This window comes from Gouania willdenowi, chromosome 7, assembly GCF_900634775.1.
Source record: "Gouania willdenowi chromosome 7, fGouWil2.1, whole genome shotgun sequence".
NCBI classification, from domain to species: domain Eukaryota; kingdom Metazoa; phylum Chordata; class Actinopteri; order Blenniiformes; family Gobiesocidae; genus Gouania; species Gouania willdenowi.
The window spans coordinates 36,581,323-36,591,301 of NC_041050.1; the positions used below are offsets into that span (position 1 = coordinate 36,581,323).

The 9,979-nt window shown below is 36.2% G+C and overlaps 1 protein-coding gene across 1 annotated transcript in view; it reads right to left on the minus strand.

The window, feature by feature from the left end:
• The window catches only part of LOC114467706 (guanine nucleotide-binding protein G(I)/G(S)/G(T) subunit beta-1), a 49,877-nt gene extending 41,554 nt beyond the window's left edge, over positions 1-8,323 (minus strand). Inside the window, exon 1 of the mRNA XM_028454212.1 lies at positions 7,922-8,323. The gene's annotated coding sequence lies outside the window, so the exon portion shown is untranslated. The remainder of the gene's footprint in view (positions 1-7,921) is intronic.
• Positions 8,324-9,979: the final 1,656 nt, after the last annotated feature.

The window sequence follows — 9,979 nt, forward strand, 5'->3', positions numbered from 1 at the left end:
ATGCAATTTAACTAAAAATAAATCTTGAATGAAATAAATAGTTATAATACAAATGAAAATGAAGCCTATTAATTTAAATTCTGGTTCTATAATAAACAATGCAAAACTGCATAATAGTTGTTTTTCTTTTAAAAGTGCAACTGAAAATGTATTTTGTGCCTTAACAATTGGACTTTAAAAAAAAAAAACCGTGATTGCAATGATTTACGTCGTATTTGTTTGGACCAGCAGAGGGTGCTGGTAATACAGTGGTCGGTTGGCATGCAGATATCTTGCAGTGAAGAAGAGAAGCTATGCTAGCAGACAGAGCTAATAGAAAAACGTGACTTTACAGGTGTTCACGTAATATTACAGATATTCTTTCGGTGCTAAAGGGGTAATGAATCATTTATTAACATATTTAAGAGTAGAAGGCGGCCAGAAAGAAAGTATTAGCAGACTCCGCCCGCCGCCTACACTTGTGGATAGCCCTCTGCTGGTTAAAAAAAGTACTGCGATTCAATTTTCAGAAAATCGATCTCAACCGTGATACCTATGAATCAATTTTTAACTGCCTTACGATTAATCGCTACATCCCTAAAAACTATGGTACGCTAGTTAAGTCAACTATTCATCAGCATGAATGGCTATGCTGTAAACCCCTTACCGCCCCAACCCCTGTTGAGAGAGCTGGTCACACCAGTGCCACCACTGGAAAAGTTTGTGTAGAGTCCTGGTATACCAACTCGTCCCAGCCTGATAGGGCAACATTAGAGGGCCATGTGTTGGAAGACTTGTGAACCCACCACCCACAGGGTCTGCCATGGGGACATGGTCCAGTGCTGCTCACTTTGTCAGACAATAGCAGGACCTAAAGGAAGCATGGGACCCTGCAGCAAAAACTAGTTCTTGGTGAGAAATATCCATCCATCCTTTTCAGGGTCATCCAGGGGTCTGCTGGTTGGTGTTGGTGAAAAAGAGTACATCCTACAATAACAGATTTAACTACCACTTAATTGTGCTTTTAATTTATGGATCACAATACATCCACAACCTTTTTGATATCTTTAAAAAAGTTGGAAAATGGTGATTAAGTATTATGACAAATGTCAAGAGGTATAGTTTTAATTTCTCTAGAACATGAATTGAAATAAAGCAGGAAAAAAAGGTGTATCCCTATTTTTGTGAGACAAGAAAAGTACTTCTTTTTTCTAAATCATGCAGTGCCAAATAATTTCATTAAAATTTTTTTGAAAACTAATGATACCAACATTTGTGTTAATGCACACATTTCCATACCGATGCATTTTGGCTTCAGAGTAGCTTCAAGTCTGTTTGCTTATTTTCAAATCTTGTGTAAAGAATAATAAAAATATAGAAAAATTATAGGTAAAAAAAATCTGAACTTATAAAAATAAATTAACACTTAATACATACTTTTATCAGAGAGCCTTTCTTGCTTTTTAGTAACTTCTAACCTGTTTTAATCTCTGACCAAAACTTTATATCTTTTATTTTCTAATGTATAGCTGCCTTATAGCACTTTGTAACATGTCTTTTGAAAAGTGCTATATAAATAAATGTTATTACATGTGTATTATTTTAAATTAAACTGAGATTAAATGGTAAATGAGGCTTTTGGCAACTTTTGCACATTTAGCTATGATACTGGTACTACATCCTGAACAAGGTTTGATTGTGTCAGTGTCAGTAAATGCAACAAACTATGTATGAACTTGATACAATGTAGTGATAAAATTAAACATACTTTTGTTATTTACCATAATATAAATAATGCTGTATTGTAGGCCAGGCTGGGGACTGAGTTAAGATTGCTTGTTCAGATGCACTTTCAGCACTAGGAACTTTACGTATAATCATGTCAGAGAGAAAAATAAATCAGCACTATCACTGCGTAAAGCCACATAATCCTCAAGAGTGAAATCCGTGGAGTAAGAATATAATCCCATTCACATCATACATTTACAGATTAAACGGGGCAAATGGCCATCAACAGGATAACAATCCCAGTTTTAAAACAAAGACCTGGTGTCAAAGACTAATGATTCAGATGTCAAACACATGGTCATTATCTGGTGGTGACACTCATAATGATGAGCTCAAATGTGCACAGACTCAGTCTCAGACACGCACCACTGACTACTGACAGTCAAACAGGCATCAACTAAAATGTTTTTTAGAAATGGCTGCTGGTCATCATGTCACAGCCAAAGCTAACAAACACCAGCAGTGTTGCTGAACACCTTCTTTAACATTGCTGTTGCACAGTTGAATATTGGCTAACCAGCTTCTGAAATACTAAGTAGTTTCAAGGACCTGTCAACATGTTTCTTCTGGTATTTTGCAGTGAACTCAGCAGCCACAAATCATCCTAACAATGGAAATAAAAACACGTCAATAAACAGAATTTCACATGTGATAAGTTTAAACAGAATGATACATGTACCTGTATGTGGACCTTCAAGATCAGGGTGTAAGAAAACAATCGATTCAACAATATATCGCAATATTTTACAGTGCGATTATTGTATCGATCCAAAAAAAAAAATCCAAAATCTATTTTTTTAATCATGTTTTTAAAGAAGAAAATGTAATTGCGCTGACAAATAAATAGCACGTATACACCCGGTGTCAGTGAACCACATCAGACCTTGTTAAGCTACCTCACTCCTCAATGTATTTTAGATGGAAGTTATCTTGCACTTTATTTTCATAAAACATACTAGACACTTTTATAGATGTATGTGGTTACTAGGGATGTAACGATTAATCGTAAGGCAGTTAAAAATCGATTCATAGGTATTACGGTTGATTTCAATTTTTTGAAAATTGAATCGCAGTACTTTTTTTAACCAGCAGAGGGCGCTATCCACAGGTGTAGGCGGCGGGCGGAGTCTGCTAACACTTTCTTTCTGGCCGCCTTCTACTCTTAAATATGTTAATAAATGATTCATTACCCCTTAAGCACCAAAAGAATATCTGTAATATTACTTTAATATCTGTAAAAGTCACGTTTTTCTATTAGCTCTGTCTGCTAGCATAGCTTCTCTCCTTCACTGCAAGATATCTGCATGCCAACCGACCACTGTATTACCAGTGCCCTCTGCTGGTCCAAACAAATATGACGTAAATCAGTGTAATCACGGTTTTTTTTTTAAAGTCCAATTGTTAAGGCACAAAATACATTTTCAGTTGCACTTTTAAAAAGAAAAACAACTATTATGCAGTTTTGCATTGTTTATTATAGAACCAGAATTTAAATTAATAGGCTTCATTTTCATTTGTATTATAACTATTTATTTCATTCAAGATTTATTTTTAGTTAAATTGCATTGTTTTGAATTGTTTATCAAGGAATTCTTTTGACAATGAAAAATAAAAGGAAAATAGTACAGTATTTTCTAGTTTTTTTCCCCAAAAAAAAATTGTCTACAGTCCCATTTCGTAAAATAAATCGTGAGAGAATCGTATCGTGAACCCAGTATCGTGAATCGAATCGTATCGGGAGTTGAGTGAATCGTTACATCCCTAGTGGTTACTTATTTAAGAATTTACTAGAACCAAAATTTGTTGTAGAAACAAAACTTAAACTTTTTGGAAAATAATTTGACAGTTTGATAAACATACCACTTGTTTTTGATATTGGTACTTGAATTACAGTAAGTTACCATTTACTTGTTTTTGCAAGTTTTATTTATTTTTTTTACAAATTGTATTTCATACTTGCTTGTACTTGTAAAGGTGAAATTTGTAATTATTGATATTGCAATATATCACAATGTATATCATATTGTTAAGCATCGGGATATATCGTATAGTGACATGCGAATCATGGCAATGCTAGAGCTGGACGATACGGACCAAAACTCATATCTCAATATTTGTTCTCAAAATGGCGATATACGATAACAATATTGAAATTTTTAACTCAAAGTCTTACTAGAAAGAAAATTCTGGGTTAAATTTGCTGATGCAAAATGCTACACAGGCCCATTTATTAACAAACGGCTACACAATATGTGCCACTTTGAGCTTTTTATCATCTAACAGACAGCACGTGTGAGTGTGTTCTGTAGATTGGCTTGTTTAGGGGAAGTTCTGGGTTAGGACGCACTTAGCAAAATCAGTATTTTAATATAAAACAAGATATAAAATAAGAACATACTGATATAGGCTATATTGTAATTTTAATAGAAAACTGTACACATCTTGAGGCAATGCACACCCCTAATAAACAGTGCATTTAAATACAACATGAAATCTGGGAGTATGCATATGTAGGGTTAGGTTCTAATTGTAAAACTTAATAAAAAAAATGATTAACTCACCCGGGCAGTGATAGACATTATTTCATGCTTTATGCCTTAGATAAAGGTTATTTTATTTGACAATTAATTTGTAAATAATAATTACTCATATACAATACATTACCACTGAAATAAACTGTGATGTCATACAAAAAACACAGATGTACAACACCTCCCCACCGTGTTGTCAGGTGTCCATGGCCCTAATACCAACGCGTTCCGAGCATTTTTTGGGGAACGATGAAAAAAATATTAACATTTAATATAAATAATGTACTCACCGGGGAATAATAGAAATTACATCATGCTTTATGTAGGCCTGGGCAATATTTCGATATTCAAGATATATTTAGTTTTACCATTGTGGTGATATAGAAAATTACAATATCACCTATATCGAAATATTTTTATTTTATATCTTATTTTGGATTAAAATACTCATTTTAGCAGTCGCTGCTTTTGCTACTTCTCAGAACACCGTAAAAAGCACAGTTTGATGGATTTCTTAGTGCGTCCAAACCCAGACCTTCCCCTAAACAAGCCACACTACAGAACTCACTCACACGTGCTGTCCCCTCTTGGAGAAAAAGCCAAAAGTGAAACATATTGTGCAACTGTTTGTTAATAAATGTGTGAGCAAATTTGACCAAGAATTGTCTTTATGGTAAGACTCTTGACATAAAAACATCAAGATTTGTATTGTATATCGATATTTTAAGGAAAAAATATCGAGATATGAATTTTTGTCTATATCGCCCAGCCCTAGCTTTATGTCTTAGATCAGTGTTTCCCAAACTTTATTGCCCCATGTACCCCTAAGCCTTCATTTTTTTAACGCAAGTAGGGATGTCCCGATACAACTTTTTCATTTCTGATATGATACCGATATTGCAGCCTTGCATATCGGCCGATATTGATCCGATATCAGCATGAATCATACATACTTTTTGTCTCTCTCTTTTCTTTGATAAAAAAATTATTATTACTTATTTTATAGAGTAGAATGTTAGAAAAGGTTTGATCAAGTGATGTTACTCAAACAGAGACCAATAGTCAACAACAGCAGGTATGAGAAAAACTGACCCAATTATTATTAACCAATTGGTTACATTATTTTAACTTTCAACATAATATCAACAGTACTCTACAATTGAATAGAAAAACTAAAAAGTGAATTGGGAAAAAAAATCGGAAATGTGGAAATTTGAATCCGATATTCGTTTTCAGGCTGACATTGGACCGGGACACCCCTAAACGCAAGTACCCCTTATTTGTGTCTGCAGGCTCTTCTAAACTCTTTCCTGTCTCGTCCAACATGAACCTAGAATTTAGGTATTTTTATTCATTTATTTCTGATGTTTTGCTTGTTTTAGAATTTGAACTTCACTTTTTGTTTTATTTTAACTACTTGTGCCACAAATTGTTATTGATGAGATGAGAGAGAAAAAAAGCATGTGCATGTAAAAATTTTTTTTAAAAAATCTATAATGTTAAAAGATAAACTGACAAATGTGTACCTCCTGAGAGGTGTTCAAGTACCCCTAGGCCTACACATATCCCAGCTTGGGAACCACTGCTTTATGTAAAGGTTATTTGAAATACTAATTACTCTCATAGAATACATTACCACTGAAATAAACTGTGATGTCATACAAAAACAGATGTACTACACCTCCCCACCATGTTGTCCTGTGAGGTAACACACATTGAATTGATCTGACCAGGAATTCTTTGATGCATTGACCAGATTCCTAACATAAACGCATTCCGAGCATTTTCTAGGGTATGATGAAAAAAAAACAAAAAAACAAACAGAGATTTATCCTTTGCCAAAGCTGAATCCATCCGATGCTGGGCAGCTGCCTGCCTCTGTCTGAGAAAAGGCGGTGATGGAAAAAAAAAAAAAAAGGCTTTGAACGCCATCTTGTTCATTGCAGCTGCTTGGGCCCTGAATACAGGAACCCATTCATCTGAGGAGGCGGAGGGAGGGGGCGCATACGGCAAAATGAATCCAGCTCTGTGAGCAAATACATGCGTCCAGCTCTGTTTGGGAGGAGGGGGGACTGCCGACACTTCCTTTAAATAACTAGAAATCGATAACATACAGCCGACAGCGGTTCAGATGCAGCGTGAGGGCCCTACCGGTTAGCACTCGGTGAAGCAGCGACATTTTCCTGCGACAGGACGCCCTACCCGCTGCTGAACGCCTCTAAATACGACATATCGAACCATTCCTCATTCAACCCAGGAGATCACCGTGTTTGCATGGTTTAATGTAGGCAAACCGAGATCCGGCTCACCGGGGAGCGGTGCGGTACAGCGGCCCGGTGGGGCGACAACCTGCCCCGGAACACCCGCCACGATCCACATAAACAGATCGTCTCTATCCAATTACAACAATCCCCGTCTTTACACCGGTAAACGGTGTTAGTTTAAATACAGGTCGACGGTTTAGCAACAATGATCCTAGAGTTGGCGATTCTCATCGTTCTATTCTTGTCATTTATTCAAACTACATTACAGATGTGCAAACCACTGTGATCGATTAGTTCTCTAGTTTCAGCTCTATCGGTAAATGTCACAGTAAACAAAAATAAAAAAACAGAACATTTCAGACTGGTAAAACATCCACCAATTAATCCAGATAACCTTTACACTTCAAATAAAGGCTCTTGCATGTAAAGTATTTGCCAAACTTTGATATAACAAGAACCCACACCCAGGCAAACACTAATACCAGTGTTTCTTTACAACAACACAAGCTGTTGCTGCTTATTTGCAAAGCAAATGCAAACTGCACCAATGTAAATTATTAGCCCATGCAATCAACCGCATGTATTTTGAATAAATGACCAAAATGTAACGTTTCCTCCTGTAATAACAACACTGCACCAGTGATTTGCTGGGAGCCATTTTTTTTTTTTTTTTTTTTTTTTGCCAGTAGGCTGTGGCCCCTGCTGGCTAACTTACACGGACTAGATACCGAGCAGTGGGGGTGGAGGTTGGAGTGGCCATCTTTTTAACACTATACCTTTAATCCAAGCTAACTGCACTTCTTCTGGAAAAATCTGTCTTTAAAAAAATCATGTGCGTCCACGTTTAAATCGAGTCCAGAAGTTGCAGATAGTGTTGGCGCTGACAGGGGTTAATCGACCAAAGGCTGAATGTGTGTGGAATGTTTTCCGTTTAAACGCCCAAAAAAATCTTTTGTATGAAATTAAGTTAAACGCTCCATCGCAGTTTTAATGTTCTGCTTATTATTAACCTAATTAATGCAGGACTGAATTGTGTTTATAGTTGGTTATATTCGTACTTTGGAGGAGGGGGTACTGGTGGCTAACATGCTAATTAGCATTAGCAGTGAACATTAACCCTTAGCTCGCCGACAGGGCCGTTATATATGAACACTAATGTGACTGATTTCACCCAAATACATAACGAGGCGTCAAGTATCTTCAGATAAAAAATATATATTGGTTGCAATAACCACCAAACATGGGGGCTAATGATAGCATTAAGTGCACCGGTGGGGCCACTCAGCCCGGTTTAACCCATTCGGTTCTTCACGCATTTCCTGAATCTCTCAATATAAAATAGGAATTAAAAATGCTTACCCGCTATCACTTGAGTGTATCCGCAGTTTATATCACATTGACTGGAAGGAGCAAAGTCTCAGCTGTGTCTCGGCCCAGGTTTAGCTCGTTCAGCCAGCGATGAGCGGCACTCCCCGAACCCAGTTTCTGACCCGCCGATGGGGGGGGACAGGACACACACACACCGGCACACAGACAAGACGACACGGCGTTCACTCGGACCCAATAAAAGATTCACAGTCCCGCTTCAGCACTCCTCCGTGTCGGTGCAAACTCCTCCTCAAACAAAAAAAGCCCCGAGAAAAAGTCGAGCCCTTTCCGTCGTCGTCCCTGTTTTTTCAGCCTTCAGCAGCGGGACTCAGCGGCTTCTTCCTGCGGCCATCAAACAGCACAGATGGGCGCGGTAACCCTGCACTCAGCGCTGGGAAACCCCACGTTACGGCAGCGTCACAACGTACGGCGGTGGGCCGGTCGGCGACCACTCCGCACACCAGGAAATAGTATGGTATACTGCCATCTTTGGTAACACCGAAATACACCTACAACACGGTTTCTACCTGCAAAAGCTCAACTGTAATCACACTAATGTAGACATTTCAATCATTTTTAATCATTTGTGAGCTCTGAAAGAGCATTTGTCAGCGCTTTTGTTGCCAGGTACTGGTCATTTCCCGTCAAAACAATTCCAAAACTACACAACACCCAATAAAACACGAAAATTGACAAATAATTTCTGTATTTTGTTAACTACGTTTACTTCAATAATAATAGTAATGATAATAATAATTAATTTAATTTAAAAGCACATTTCAGGCCACCCAAGAACACGTTACAATAAAAACAGAATAATGAAAAACAGTGCAATACATTATAAGACAGAAAAATACAAAAAAAGAAAAAGGTAAATACGCCCAATGTCCAAAAACACGTGAATGAATACAAAGCAGATAATTTTCTCCACGTTTATGTGAACATCTTAAAGGATAAAAGCAATTTTACAGTATATCATATAATATAGTGGTGTGCATTGCCACTTATGTGACGAGACGATTCACGATACAATATATATCGCGATAAGCAAGGTATCATGATATATCACGATACCTTGTTTATGTCTTTCTTTTTGTATAAATATATATATATATACTGTATATATATAATTTTTTGTATATTCTCTCTATTCTGTATTCATATATTATTTCAACTCTGTTTCCTGCTTTTCTTTTTTTTTTTTTCCTGTAATACTGCTAGAAATTAAATTTCCCTGCAGGAGCTTCCCCAAGTAATGAATATAGTTTATCTAATATAATCTAATCAATAATTACAATTAACACATTTACCAGTACAAAATGGTATGGAATACATTTTTGTTGCTGTTGTTGTTGTTGTTTAAACTTACTAGAACAAGTGAATAGTAATTAAAACTAAACTAAAACTATTTCAAAACTACACAACACACCATGAAACACGGAAATTGAGAAATAATTTCTATATTTCGCCAAAATGACAAATCTTGAATCTTACACAATTGGAACTTCATTTATTTTCCACAAAGGCATCTGTATAAAATAAAAGGTTTTTCAAAATGTACAGGAAAACTTGATATGAAACCTATTTTATTTCATGTTAATTACATATGTATAATCCATAGAACTGTAACACTGTTCCCTGGTTTTGCGTTTAATTAAAATGTAATTGACATTGATTACAGTTTATTTTAAATGGTAAAATGTGGGAAAGCTTGATATGAAACATATTTGAATAATTATTAACTACAGATGTGTACTGTTCACAGAACTGTAACATCGTTCCCCAGCTTTGCGTTAAAATTATGATTGACAGTTTTTATAGAATTTTCATTTCCAGTTACAATTACAAAGTCAATTGCCTGTACTCAGTTACAATTCAATTACGATTACAACAGCAACATATTCTTTCAACTACGTTACAATTCAATTGCTTCAATTCAGATGTATATCTCAATCCCTTCAAATTCACGATTCTAATGAAACACCAGACTATTTGCTAAGGAATGTTATTTTCTCATGCCTCAACCACACGACTCTAATTATTACAGCT